At 36.9% G+C, this 14,497-nt stretch overlaps 1 protein-coding gene across 16 annotated transcripts in view; it reads right to left on the bottom strand.

Moving 5' to 3' along the window:
- The window catches only part of LOC137204361 (E3 ubiquitin-protein ligase parkin), a 1,432,750-nt gene that overhangs the window by 1,183,163 nt on the left and 235,090 nt on the right, over window positions 1-14,497 (bottom strand). The window lies entirely within an intron of this gene.

Raw genomic sequence — 14,497 nt, 5'->3', positions numbered from 1 at the left:
CTTCGCAGTGGTTGAGAGTCCGCCTGCCGATGCAGGGGACACTGGTTCGTGCCCTGGTCTGGGAGGATCCCACATGCCGCGGAGCGGCTGGGCCCGTGAGCCACGGCCGCTGAGCCTGCGCGTCTGGAGCCTGTGCTCCGCAACGGGAGAGGTCACAACAGTGAGAGGCCTGCGTACCACAAAAAAAAAAAAAAGCCACTTTATAGATCAGAGGGAAGACTCAGCAGAGCCCTAGGCACTGGTGGTCCCAGCCAAAAGGCTTCACTGGGTCTTATGGAAATATATATTTGCCCTTTCTTTTGAAACTAGTGATATACCCTTTCTCTTTTTGGAACCACCGTTCCCCTCAAGGACCAGGCTGGAACCTCACAGTCTTCTCACATGCTTTCTTCTCACTGCCAACTGCCCCGCCACCTCAATGGCTCTCGCATCTGCCCTTTCCTTCCACTCCTTCTGTCACTACGCTCATTCAATCACGTCTAGATTCCTGCAACAGCCTCCCAGCAGGAGTCTTAATATACTCTCTTCACCTCCGAAATGTCCTACACTGTTCTGCAAAGTAAACCATATTAATCTAGAGCCCTCGCTGTGTCGTAGCCCTCAAATACTTTAAAGGCACAAATCTTTCAAACTAAATGCTCCCAAAAAACATATAACAGAAAACGCCTGCCCCCAGCCCTTGCCTCTGTTCACGTCACACCCTTCCTCACCTCTGCCTTTTGAAAGCCTGTTCACCTCCACGATCCATCTCCAATGTAACCTCCTCCAAGAGGCCTCTCGCTATCAGCCCCCTCAAGACTGACCTCACCCCTTCAGGGCTCCAGTGGCTTTTACTGTGTACGTCTTACAAGACTTGCTACATTCTCTCATGGAAGCAGTACAGCAGAGGTGACAAATACATCCTCCAAAGTGAGAAGACCTATTCACAAATTCCTGTAGGTCCCTTATCAGCTCAGGAGACTGGGGTAAACACATTAACCTTCACTCTTTAACTCTCAGTTCCCTAATCTTCAAAATATAAATAAACCACAGAGGGTGTTCTATAATACATTAAGTAATATTTATAGTGTTTATAACTATCAAATAATTACTTTCAAAAATAACGAATATTTGTATATGTCTTTGGTATATATTTTACCTCTTTAAAAGATTATACACTCCTCAAGGTCAAGCACTATAGCTTATTTTCTGCTGTATCTCCTTTATTTAATTTTCTTAATAAATAAATTAATTAATTTTTTATTTTTGGCTGCGTTGCTTCTTCATTGCTGCACGCAGCCTTTCTCTAGTTGCAGCGAGCTGGGGCTACTCTTCAATGCGGTGCGCGAGCTTCTCATTACGGTGGCTTTTCTTGTTGCGGAGCACGGGCTCTAGGCACGTGGGCTTCAGTAGTTGTGGCACACGGGCTTAGTTGCTCCGCGGCATGTGAGATCTTCCCGGACCAGGGCTCGAACCCGTGTCTTCTGCATTGGCAGGTGGATTCTTAACCACTATGCCACCAGGGAAGTCCCCGTATCTCCTTTAAATGTAACATTATCACTTACTAGTTCTAAATTCAAATGTGAGATGGCCCACCAAATAATAATTATAATAAAATAATAATTACAATGCCAATAATATTCAAGCAGTTACTATGTGGTAGAAGTTGCACATTACATATGCTATTTTAAGCTTCCTGATGATCTGGTAAGGTCAGTATTATTATCCTTATTTAATAGAAAGTAAATGAAGGCCTTGAGAATTGTAATCACTTTTTTAAGGACATCAGCTACTTTGTAATGGAATCACAATTTAAACTCAGTTCAATCTACCTCTAAATCCCATTGCATTTACTATAACATGCTGCCTAAAATCGTCTCAGAAGAAAAGTTCACATTCCTTTTCCTTATGATAAAAAAATTACAAAACACAACAGCAAAATAGTCTTTATAACATAATTCAGATAGCCTCTATACAGGTTAGCAGTAGAAAATGAGATTTAAAAAATAAAATCTCCAGTGAAGAGCTAAGAGCAAACCACAATGAACAATATTTACAAGACACAATGAGATAAAAATGACACCAAACTGAGAGTAGATGCCAGAGATGACACCACAGGAGCAAAAACCTGACATATTTTACCAGCACACAAAATATTTAGAAAGAGTAAGAACTGGAAGTGACAAAAGTGTTCCAAATAAAGAAAACTGATTGAAAAAAAAAGAAAAGAACAATTACAGAGGAAAAGGTGCTTTTGATATACTTTTAAGTAGATGCCGTGTGACACTGTTGAAAGTAGAGGAGGAGAAATAAAAATGTATCGGAATCCCTTGAGGTATACTCCTGGCATCCTCTGATCAGAGACCATGAGACCAGCAATTCATCAGATAAGACATGGCGACAAGTGAGTGGTTATAAGGGACAAAAGATATGGTCCCAGTTGCAAACTGGATTTTCTAGTAGTGTGAATAGACTTTTTTAAAAGAAGTAAAACACCATTGGGGAAGAAGCAGTTGAAAACTATACAAAGGCTACTAAAAAAAGGAATAAATATTCCAGGAGATCTGAAGTTGCTGATCTTCTCCAGGGGTTCAAATCATGGGAATTCCACCTTAAGGACAAGAATTATAAAGAAAACTAAAGGGAAAAAATCTGCAAAAAACATACTAGATAACTCTGTACCACTAATGAAATCATTATTATCTAAAAGCCTTTTTTGGTGGGAATGTGAATTTGTACAGCCACTATGGAGAACAGTATGGAGGTTCCTTAAAAAACTACAAATAGAACTACCATATGACCCAGCAATCCCACTACTGGGCATATACCCTGAGAAAACCATAATTCAAAAAGAGTCATGTACCAAAATGTTCATTGCAGCTCTATTTACAATAGCCAGGACATGGAAGCAACCTAAGTGTCCATCATCAGATGAATGGATAAAGAAGATGTGGCACATATATACAATGGAATATTATTCAGCCATAAAAAGAAACGCAATTGAGTTATTTGTAGTGAGGTGGATGGACCTAGAGTCTGTCATACAGAGTGAAGTAAGTCAGAAAGAGAAAAACAAATACCATATGCTAACACATATATATGGAATCTAAGAAAAAAAATGTCATGAAGAACCTAGGGGTAAGATGGGAATAAAGACACAGACCTACTAGAGAATGGACTTGAGGATATGGGGAGGGGGAAGGGTAAGCTGTGACAAAGTGAGAGAGTGGCATGGACATATATATACACTACCAAATGTAAAACAGATAGCTAGTGGGAAGCAGCCGCATAGCACAGGGAGATCAGCTTGGTGCTTTGTGACCACCTAGAGAGGTGGGATAGGGAGCGGGGGAGGGAGGGAGATGCAAGAGGGAAGAGATATGGGAACATATGTATATGTATAACTTATTCACTTTGTTATAAAGCAGAAACTAACACACCATTGTAAAGCAATTGTACTCCAATAAAGATGTAAAAAATAATAATAATAAAAGCCTTTTTTTCCTTATAAATAGAAAAAAGTTTGTGAGCTTAAGTTAAATTTGGATAAACTGTACCAATACTTTATAAATGAATATTTTTGAGCAGCAAATCAGAAATGTAGTATGAATTTTCTGATGGAAAGACTGATCAAATACATAGCAGATATTTGGCCAACTAAAATATTGGTATGGATAAGAACAAACATCTTAAAGTGACCTGATAAACAGCCAAATGCCATTATATGGAAAACAGCTAGTGTTTAATGGCAGTACCATAATTTGCAGTGGGTGTCCATCTTTTTCTGACCCATGTGAGAAATGTGTATGTTCCGTCTGTTCTAGTTCTGTCATTTCAGCCATGATTCCTAAAAGAGAGGAGGAGAGAAGCACCCAACCCTCCTCCTCTACTACCTCTTTAAGAGTCATAGAAAGCAGAATGCCCTTAGAGCCAGGACAAAAGAAATTGAAATCCTGGTTGTGCCAGTTGCTAATTTTATGACTTAGGACAAATTATCTGTTCACCTGGATTCTTAGCTTCCTTATCTGCTAAAATGGAGATAATGTATACAACATCAAGTGCCAGTTACAAAGGATTTGTTGAGATTATGAATGTATTAGGAAATTTTGGAAAGAGTCCTTAGTATATTACCTTGTACTCTTGGTACAAGGTAAGTTTGTTTTGCAAAACTAGTTTCCTAATTTTAGTCGCCTAGTGGAGGTAGCACTCATTAAAGCAACTTCCACTTTTGTATTATAACTAAAGTAGATTAAATAGGAGGTGAGAAGAGCTAAATTAAGTAGCCTATTTTTTTTTTTTTTCTGCTCCTCTTCATGATACAGACAACTTCCAAGAACAGAGACATGATAAAGAATTTAGCTTATCTCCATGTTCTGAGATTTAATTATAAATTAAAAGTTTGGGAATGCTTGTTCTGATGACACCTATTATAGCACCAGAAATAAACACCGTATCACTAAACATTATCCATTATGTGTATTATCAATAAGCACCATAATACAATGATAAGAAAAAGATGATGAGCCACATTCACACTTACTTTTTATGTTATCCTTGACCAGGGTTCAGAAGATCCAGAGGATAAGAAAGTAACTGGGAGGAAGGAGGGGGAAGGAGTCATAGGTTGATGGGCACTTACTTATATTTTTCTCAGGGCTATTCTACTTGTCCTGTCTGATTGGGGCCTAATTTTTTAGTTATAACTATAACAGTTTCATCAATGATTACGGTCCTTGTAGGATTCTGACTGCCTTGAAAGCAGCCATTATTCTACTCCTCCTACACTGAGACTAGTCACAGGATTGAGGTGGGGTGATTCACCCTTCCCCCCCCAACTCCAGGTGTGAGCTCTCATTAATTAGCACAACCTCATCCTCTTTGTCACAGTGACTGGCTCAAAGATGGACATAAACCAGTCAGTGCCTGGTGTTCCCCAGGTCATAGTGAGTGACTCCCTAGAATAGAGGTGATCCAAGGTAGGCCAACCCAGAGAAATCCAGAACTTATCAAAGGCTTAGTGAAGAAGTGATTTTAGATGTCATGGAATATCATGTGAGCTTAGACATTTTCGCTGAGAGAATCAAATGAAAACAGAGCCCAAGATAGACCATTGCCATCAGAGTATAAATGGGCTCATTGCTTTTCGAGCAAGACAATTCCTCCTCAAGAGAGAATACCCTAAGCTCTGCAGGATGTTTAGCTCCAGCTGCAGCCCAGTAAATATCAGGAGCGCACTCTAATAACCATGGCAACAAAAAAGTAACCCTACACATCTCTGGTGAGGTAGTTTCTTCTTTACCTTTGAGAAATATCACCATAGTAGCTTCTACCCCAAACAGACAAACCTTGTCCTCACATTCCCCTCCATTCATTATCCCACTTTTCTGCACAGAATATTCTACTGTGAACTTCTTACAGTTCAGTTTTCCATTTCTTTACTTTCCGTTCTTTTATGAACTACTCTTGAAGACTGCTCTTGGTATGACCTCCACGTTTCCAGTCAAGGTTGCTTTTCTATTCTTCTCATATTTGGCCATTCAGGGACATTCAGTAAGGATCTTGTTCCAATAAACCTTTTTTTCTTTTGGCATCTGCCACTAAGCCCTCCCAGTTTCCCTCCTACAACACAGGACATACTTTCTTAGCTTCATCTATCAGATTCTCTTTTTTTGTTCGACCTACTGATTTTAGAGCACCCAGAAGTCTGCTTGAACTCTCTTCTTTTCTGAGCGTCCTCCCAGGGTTGTATTATCCAAGCTGCATGTTTTATAATTCTTGGGCAATTTAATATATTTCAATGGGGATTTTTCATTCACCATGACTTTTACTTTATATTCTTATTTTAAAATCCAACTTTCTCACAACTATCAACCTCAGACCATCCTCAGAACAATGTGAGTCCATGGAATTATCTAATCCTTAGAACCAATTCCTACATTCTTCATGTTATAGATTTTGCTCACAAGAACTACGCTGAACATGTATTTAACAACTTTCATATAGAAATCTCAAAATCCTTACATAAAGGTGAAATTAACCTCCCACAAATCACACAGTATATCTTCAGTATTCAGAAAGTAAAATTTGTTTTAATCCTAATTTCTTGCACTCATAATTTAAACCATTTGTTAAAGGACTGCAGCATATTAGGCATTTTTCATAGGACTCTGCTAGTAAAAAAATTTAATATACTTTAAATCATTAAAAATTAGTTTAAGAAATGATTACAAAAGAATATGTATGTGTATTCATATATAGGTATATATGCATGTATACATACGTGTGTATATCCAAATTAATAAAATTACTGTGTGTGTATATACTTTATATGTATAAGTATATAATATATACACATATAATATATATACATATACCTGTTAGTCCATAACATCTTAATATTAGTCTAAGAAACAATTATAAAGATGTGTGTATATATATAAATGTATATATGTAAATATAATATATTACATATATGTGTATATCCACACACATATATTTTACACAAACACACACACACATACAGTATTTTCTAAACCTAGGGAAATGAATGACCAAATTGGGTACTTTATTGTATGTTTTAAACTTGAATTTTAATGACTTTTTTCTTAAACTGAGAAAAGTACAAAGTATGATTCAGCAAGAACATCTACCATGTAGGATTAAAGTAAGTAGGGGGTGAAGGTGTGACCAGCTCTTAAAAATTACTAATATTAATAGTTTAAGAAAATCAAACACTTGTTTTGAGAGAGAACCATTATTATATTCTGATTATCGCAGAAAATTAACAAACGCAAAATCACCAATTAAGGAATAATAGACACTTGCTATCTGGTCATATAAGTAACTTCTAAGTTCAGAGGAAAAAGTTAGAAGAAAGCTAACTGCAACATCTAGTAAAGTTACCCTTCCTATACAACAGATATAAAGAATAACAACAAAAAAATGTATCCAGGTAATGGTCTTGTGTAGGTGCATCAAATATCCTTAAAAGGACAAACTGTGAATATATTCTCTGGCCCTTAAGGGTTACCTTCAACTGACAATGTAAAGCACAGGCCTCTGCTTGAGAATGCAGCCTCAAACTGTGATGTCGAACTCCCACCAAGCAGAGTAGAGAACTCTGGTAACAATGGAGCCCATCCAGGTTTGAGTCAGGGATCAAGCTCAACTGGTAGAAATTCCATATCTCAGCCATGTTTACCTCCCCCTGCCCCCTTATTTTGTATCCTGTCGTTCAAAGTGTTGCACATTAGCGTAATGCATATGGTTTCTCTTGAGTGAAGCTATTAACCATCAGGATGAGAAGATTGTGAAATTATCCTCTGGCAGCAGAGAATAGATAGATTTTGACTTCTATAATTTCTTTTCTAGAATAAAGTCAAATGATGTCATTGCTTTGAGTCCTACTTCATTTCTAATATAATCTAGTCTATACTAATCTATTCCTCCACCCAATGAATAATAGTGAAGAACAAAGCTCTAGAATTAATCAGCATTTTTGTAATCACAGCTCAACATTTAGCAACCTTGCATATACAATCTAACCTTTATTGGGTTGTTGCAGGATCCAGGTCACTATTAGCTACTACTATTTTTTTTTCAAAACTATTATTTATAACACATAACTTAATGTTTGATTATATGCTATCTGGTATCATTCTTTATTAGTTTCTTACATAATTCTTGATTTCTAACTATCTTTTAAGTTCTAATCAGAAACTTCATTTAGTCTCCTCACCCTCACTATCACAGTGTTAAACGGATAGAGGCCAGAATTTTTGCTTTTTGTAATGACTGAGTAACATGTCAGAACAACTCCCTGCAGAAAATGAAGATTATAAAAAAGAATCAACTGGAAATTCTAGAACTAAAACTACAATATCTGAAATAAATATTTATTAATAGATTTAATAACAAAATGGAGATAAAACAGGGAAATGTTAATGAAGAATAGAGAGAAGGGAGCTTTTTAAAAAATGAACAGACCTCAGGGACTTGGTAGGTAATATCAAATGGTTTAACATATATATAATAGTAGTGACAAAAAGAAAGAAGAGAAAATGGGGCAGAAAAATTATTTGAGACATAATGCCCAGAATTTTAAAATATATGATGAAATACATAAATGTATATATTCAAAATGCTCAACAACGAAAAGCAACATAAATTTGAATAAGACTGTGTCAAGGCACATCAGAGTCAAACTATTGAAAGCCAAAGATAAGGAACAAGTTTTTTTTTTTTTTTTTTTTTTGCGGCATGCGGGCCCCTCACTGCTGTGGGCTCTCCCATTGTGGAGCACAGGCTCCGGACGCGCAGGCCCAGCGGCCACGGCCCACGGGCCCAGCCACTCCGCGGCACGTGGGATCCTCCCAGACCGGGGCACGAACCCGCGTCCCCTGCATCGGCAGGCGGACTCTCAACCACTGCGCCACCAGGGAAGCCCCAAGGAACAAGTTTTGAAAGCAACAGGAAAAGAGATTCCTTCACATAGCTTAAACTCATCATCAAAAGCAATGGAGGCCAGAAGTAAAAGTATAACATCTTTAAGGTATTCAAATTAAAAACAAAAACAAAAACACTGTTAAACACAGAATTCTACATCCAGTAAGAATATCCTTCAGGAATAAAGGCAAAATAAAGATATTTTAAGATGTAAGAAAACTAAGAAAATCTGTCACAAGCAGACTCACCCTATAAGAAATGCTAAAGAAAATTCTTCATACTAAAGAGAAATTACAACAGATGGAAATGTAGATCCTCAGAAAGGGATAAGAACATCAGAAATGCTAAATGCCTGAGTAAATACAGAAGACAATTATGTGGGGATTTTTTGCTTTATTCATCTTAATTTCTTTAATAATATAATTGCTTATATGGACTGAGTTTAGTACCCCCCCCCCAGCCAAATTCATATGTTAAAGCCCTAACCCCCAATGCAATGGTATATGGAGATGGGAGCTTGGGGAGATGGTTAGTTTTAGATAAGGGCATGTGGATGAGGCACTCATGAAGAGATTAGTGTCCTTATACCAGAAGAGACACCACAGAGTTTGCTGTCTCTCCTGCCATGTGAGGATGCAGTAAAAAGGAGTCTGCCAGGAAGAGGGCCCTCCCCAGAACCTGACCATACTAGAACTCTGATCTCAGACTGCCAGCCTCCAGAACTGTGAGAAAATAAATTTCTATTGTTTAAACCACTCAGTCTAGTGATAGTTCATTATGGTGCTGAGCTAAGAAAACATTCAACACAAAAATTAAAAAGTTTCATGAGGAGTCCAAAATACATACAAATATAATAAATATGACAACTACAGCATAAAGAATGGGGGATGGATATCAACCATTTCTTCTACATTTTGGGTGGAAACTGGTGCATTATTAACAATATTGACTGTCAAAATTTAAGAATATACATTATAATTCCTAGAATTAAAATTGAAATGAATAAAAATGTTGAGCCAAAAAGCAAATAAAAATTACAAGGGAATTCTACAAACTACTGAATCCTCCAGAATCAGCAAATGAGTAACAGAGGAGCAAAACTGGAAAAGTAAATAGAAAACATATAATAAAATGATAAACTCAAATTCAATCATTTCAATAATTACATTAAATTTTAATGAAATAACACTTCAATTAAAAGGTAGAGACTGAGGCTTCCCTGGTGGCGCAGTGGTTGAGGGTCTGCCTGCCGATGCAGGGGACACGGGTTCGTGCCCCGGTCCGGGAAGATCCCACATGCCGCGGAGCGGCTGGGCCTGTGAGCCATGGCCGCTGAGCCTACGCGTCTGGAGCCTGTGCTCCACAATGGGAGAGGCCACAACAGTGAGAGGCCCGTGTACGGCAAAAAAAAAAAAAAAAGGTGGAGACTGTCAGGACAGAACAAGGTTGACACAACTATGTACTTTCTACAAGAGCCACATTTTACATACAAAGACAGAAAGAGTTTGGAAATAAATGAATAAAAGAATGCTGAGCAAAAAAGTATGAGAAGGCAGGATGACAATATTAATTATCACATGGATTCAAATACAAAATTCTGAGGGAAAAAAAAAGAGGTACTGAATTGTGGTGTCACCATTTGAGATGGGAGAAAAGGCTCAAATATCACACTCTGCATCCTCCATTCCTTCCTTTCTTTGAGTTGGGAGATGTACCTGGTACCTCATTTAGCCAGGCTTGGAATGTATGGGTCTTCCACTGCTCCCAGCCTCCCTGGATAGAGATAGACGACAATGCGCCCTTCCTACCCTCCTCAGTGGGTAACAGACCTCAAGGTCTGGAGGTGTAGACAAGAGAAACTGTAGGCAAAGACATTATCTATGGCCTCAAGGCAACTGCTGTGATTCTTTGACAAAGGCATACCCAGTGGATTTTGCATTGGTTCTTCTCTTTCTCTCTCTTGGCCCCCCTCCCAACTCTTTTTTTCTCTTTGATTAATTCTTCCATTTTCTTCTTTAATTACTTAACAGAAGTAACATTATGGGAAGTGGAGAATGGGACGAAGGAAAAATGTAACTAAGAATCCACAAAACAAGAGGTGTGTATTATGGCTAAGACCACGAACTCTGGAACTACCTGCTGAGATTCAAACCCTACGACTGTCCCTTATCAACTATGTAATCATGTCACACAGTTTCTGGTCCTCAGTTTATTCTCTATAAAATAGGAGCTAGCAATAGTATCTGCCTCAGTTGGTTGTGAGAATTCAATGAATTAATATATGCAAAGTATTTAGAAAAGTGCCTAGCACGTTATAAGTTTTAACAATTATTAGCTCTTACCTAAGGCTCAACATATGGCTTAAAATTTATGGTTACTATGTTAGTTGTACAATATTAATGTTTAGGTAACTAAAAAATCTACCTTTTATTTTCTTTCAATAAGAAAGATTTTCCCGAATGGAGTTCTATTTCACTATGCTTTAGAGTACACTGTAATTGATCTAAAGTGACTGCAGGATACTGATACTGATATCTCATGTTTAGATAGAGCTTTCAGTTTTCAAAGTGCTTTTACAGACATCATCTCAGTTAATCTTCACAACACCTCTAAAAGATGATGGTGACAGCATTCACTACTCCTACTTTTAAAATGAATAAACAGATGTACAAGAAGGAAAAGTGGTTTATCCAAGATTTATAAGGAAAGGAGCAGGAACTAGCAGCTGTGTCCTGAAGCCCTCTACTTTAGATCAGTGACTTCACACAAAGACTATATGTTACCCGAGGGTATAAGAGGGTAATTCTTATACCTCCTAATTCTCACATATGCTTCCTTAAGACTAATATGTCAGAAAACATGCCTATGGCTGAGGTGTCATAATAGATCTTTTGTGCAACCTTCTCTTCAAAATCAACATTTTCCTATTTTACAAAGAAAGGCATACCACTCACTCTTCCCCAATTTCACTCTGTTGCATTACCACAGGGTGTCAAAAAAGGACAACCTGAATTATTGGTGACTGAGAAGCCTCTTTTAACCAAGGTCCCATTAACCTGCAGTAGAGCTTGACTTCTTACACAGTAGGGTGAAAGTTGGTATTAGGAAGTGTATTTTAGTCATTTCAGACCATTATCAGCGCTCGGTTAGGCTGTGTTGTTAGGAATTCAGCTAGAGTAAAGAGGGACAAAAGGGATGCCAATGTATTTAAGTATCCCAGCTCTTCCACACCCTCAGTCTTGCCAAAGATGCAATTCCTCCTCAGGTTGAGTCTCAGGAGAGTAGAGATAAGACTGTTTGTAATACAAGGTGAGAGTGCCTTATTTCATTTAGGAAATGAACTGCAGGCAAAGTTCTATTCCTTACTTAACCATCCACCCTTCTATCCATCCAACTAGCCATTCAACCAGCTGTCCCCCCTTCCACTCACCCACCCAGCCATCTAGCCAGCTAGACAGCCACTCACCCTTATTCTGAGGTATCAGAATTAAATAATAACAAAATGGCTACGTGGGCCCATTTTTTTTCTGATAAATTAACTTTTATTCACTGACTACTATGATAAAGACTTGTCTTGCCAATCATGCCAAAAGGCAGGCATTTTCCACAAATCGAAAAAGATATATGCAGCTCCAAGGCTTTGATAAAAACATACTTAAAGTACGAAAAAAGCATTCAATCATAAACACTGCATTGGCAAAGGTATATTGAAATTAACAATATTTCAATTTTCCCAACCTTTTCTAAATTTATTGGATTGAACAAAATGCCTCTAAATGAAAGAAAAGTCAGTAAAATTAATAGTGAGTTAAAAAATCTTGGTATAATCTATATGATACACTTCCCAGAAACTGAAAAAGTGAATGACTATATATTGTTTTCTAAGTAGATAGTTGCAAATTCTTTGCTTTCAGCAGAATTGCAGATGGATTCAATTGAGTTATAAATTGATAGATCACTGAAATAACTGTAATGAAGACTTGCTAAGCAATTTTTCTCATTTTATAACCTTGAAGGAATTAAAAGAATAAAGTAATATTGCTATAATAAAATCCCTTCTATTCCCATATACTTATTTCTTAGAACATGGGCTTACAACTATAAAAATAAAAGGAAAGAACAAAATAATGTTGAACTTATTTCATTCTAGCAATAAGTAATTCTTATCTACAGATACATGTTATCAATTAGAAAAATAACCTAATCCATCTAATTAAGAGATGCATTTCTAATATAATTTTTTCTGAATTATTTGTCAAAAACACCAACAAATTATTCATCCTAATATGTAAGATATTTAGATTGTTTTAATAATTTTTATACTAAAAAAGAATTAATGATATTGCAATCCAGTAGAAATTGTTAATAGCAAGGTTTACAATACTAGGAAATTTTAAAATATATCTTAAATTTCAATTTTTATACATGTTTTTGTTGCAGAGATGTATTTCAAAGAGATGCATAAAGAAATTGAAAACCAAAAAAATCCATTTTTCTCACACTGCATCACTTCCTCCCAGCAAAAGTCCTACGGTCCAAGGAAAGCCAGGTTAATTCCATGTCTATAACTTGAAGAATAAAATATTGCCTTATTCCTCCTGCAACTCACCATGATTTTGCATAGAATGCTTCTTAGACTCTAATGCCATGGACTATTTTGCTTTATCAATAAATGATGAAAACTTGAACTGTGAAAAAAAAATAAAATCCATTTTTTGTTATTTATGGTAGTTAGGTTCTATAAAGTCACGACAAACACTGAACTAGTGAATACTGAACCACTGCTCCTAGGAAAAATACAGGGTTAGGTTCCTGTGAGCCTCTGGTCACAACATTTTCATCAACCAATCAATACATAGCCTTGGTTTATGTATGTGTCTGTTTAAAGACACCTTATTTAATATACACAGTTGATTCATTAACAATGAACTGATGGCCAGCAGCAATCAAACTCATATCTGAACGAAGCTTCTTTAACACACGTATTCTATCCATAAGGCACGTCACAGCCTTCCTGTACTTAGGACACTAGACAGCATTTCAACATTAGCCTTGTGGGTCATTTTAAAGAGCAAAATCACCAAGAAAAAGCACAAAAATGTGAAAACAGCACTAAATAGAGCACAAAAAGGACACGTTGACAGTATGAGAACCGAAACAAGAAAGCAGAGCACAGCCTTGTTCTATCTCAGCTAGGAATCTGCACAGGGTGCCGCTCAAATTTCCTCACCATTCTGTATTTGTCTGTCAATGACCAAGAAAGTGCCGCAAGCATTGATTTTGAGGTTAGAATACAATACATTTTACCATGTAGATGAATTTGCAAATATGGAATCCATGAATAAGGAAGACTGATTTATCACAATAGGATAAAGTTCTGTGGGGGAATGGAAAAGAAAAACAAGTTTGAGAAAAAGAAATACAAAATTTCTAACTACTAAAGATGAGCTTTTTGTGTATTATTAAACTGAAGATAGTGAAAAGCAAATCATGAAAGTTTTAAAATCCCACTGAAAACATTTTTTAAAAATGCAATTGTTTTATTATTTAAACCTTAATATAAGCAGTATGACAATACTGCAAATATTAAAGCCTACAATAAATTTTATACCAACTTAAAAATGTGCAAGATTTGAGCCAAATAGATTACTGACTCTAATATAATAACATTAATATGAAATCACAATGAAGTTGATTAATACAAAGAAATAAAAACTGCACCAACTCCAAACTGAAAAGTCATCCTACTTAGAGTCAATTGGTGGAAACAAGCAGAAATTTAGTGATGTGGACACAAACTTGAGATCACACTGTACTGCTGTTCCACGGTTTTGTTTCTTTGTATTTTTGTTTGCTCAATCACTAATAAAATATTTTTAAAATATTTTATTTGCTCTTTTTTATAGAAACAATTTTCAAACAATTTTGCATTCTCAGTTGCTTCAATCAAAAAGAAGTTTATAGGGCTTCCCTCGTGATGCAGTGGTTGAGAGTCCTGCCGACGCAGGGGACACGGGTTCGTACCCCGGTCTGGGAAGATCCCACATGCCGCGGAGCGGCTGGGTCCGTGAGC

This window comes from Pseudorca crassidens, chromosome 13 (assembly GCF_039906515.1).
Source record: "Pseudorca crassidens isolate mPseCra1 chromosome 13, mPseCra1.hap1, whole genome shotgun sequence".
In the NCBI taxonomy this organism is placed as follows: Eukaryota; Metazoa; Chordata; class Mammalia; order Artiodactyla; family Delphinidae; genus Pseudorca; species Pseudorca crassidens.
Note: the sequence above shows the minus strand (reverse complement) of the source record. Positions and strands in the feature narration are given on the sequence as shown.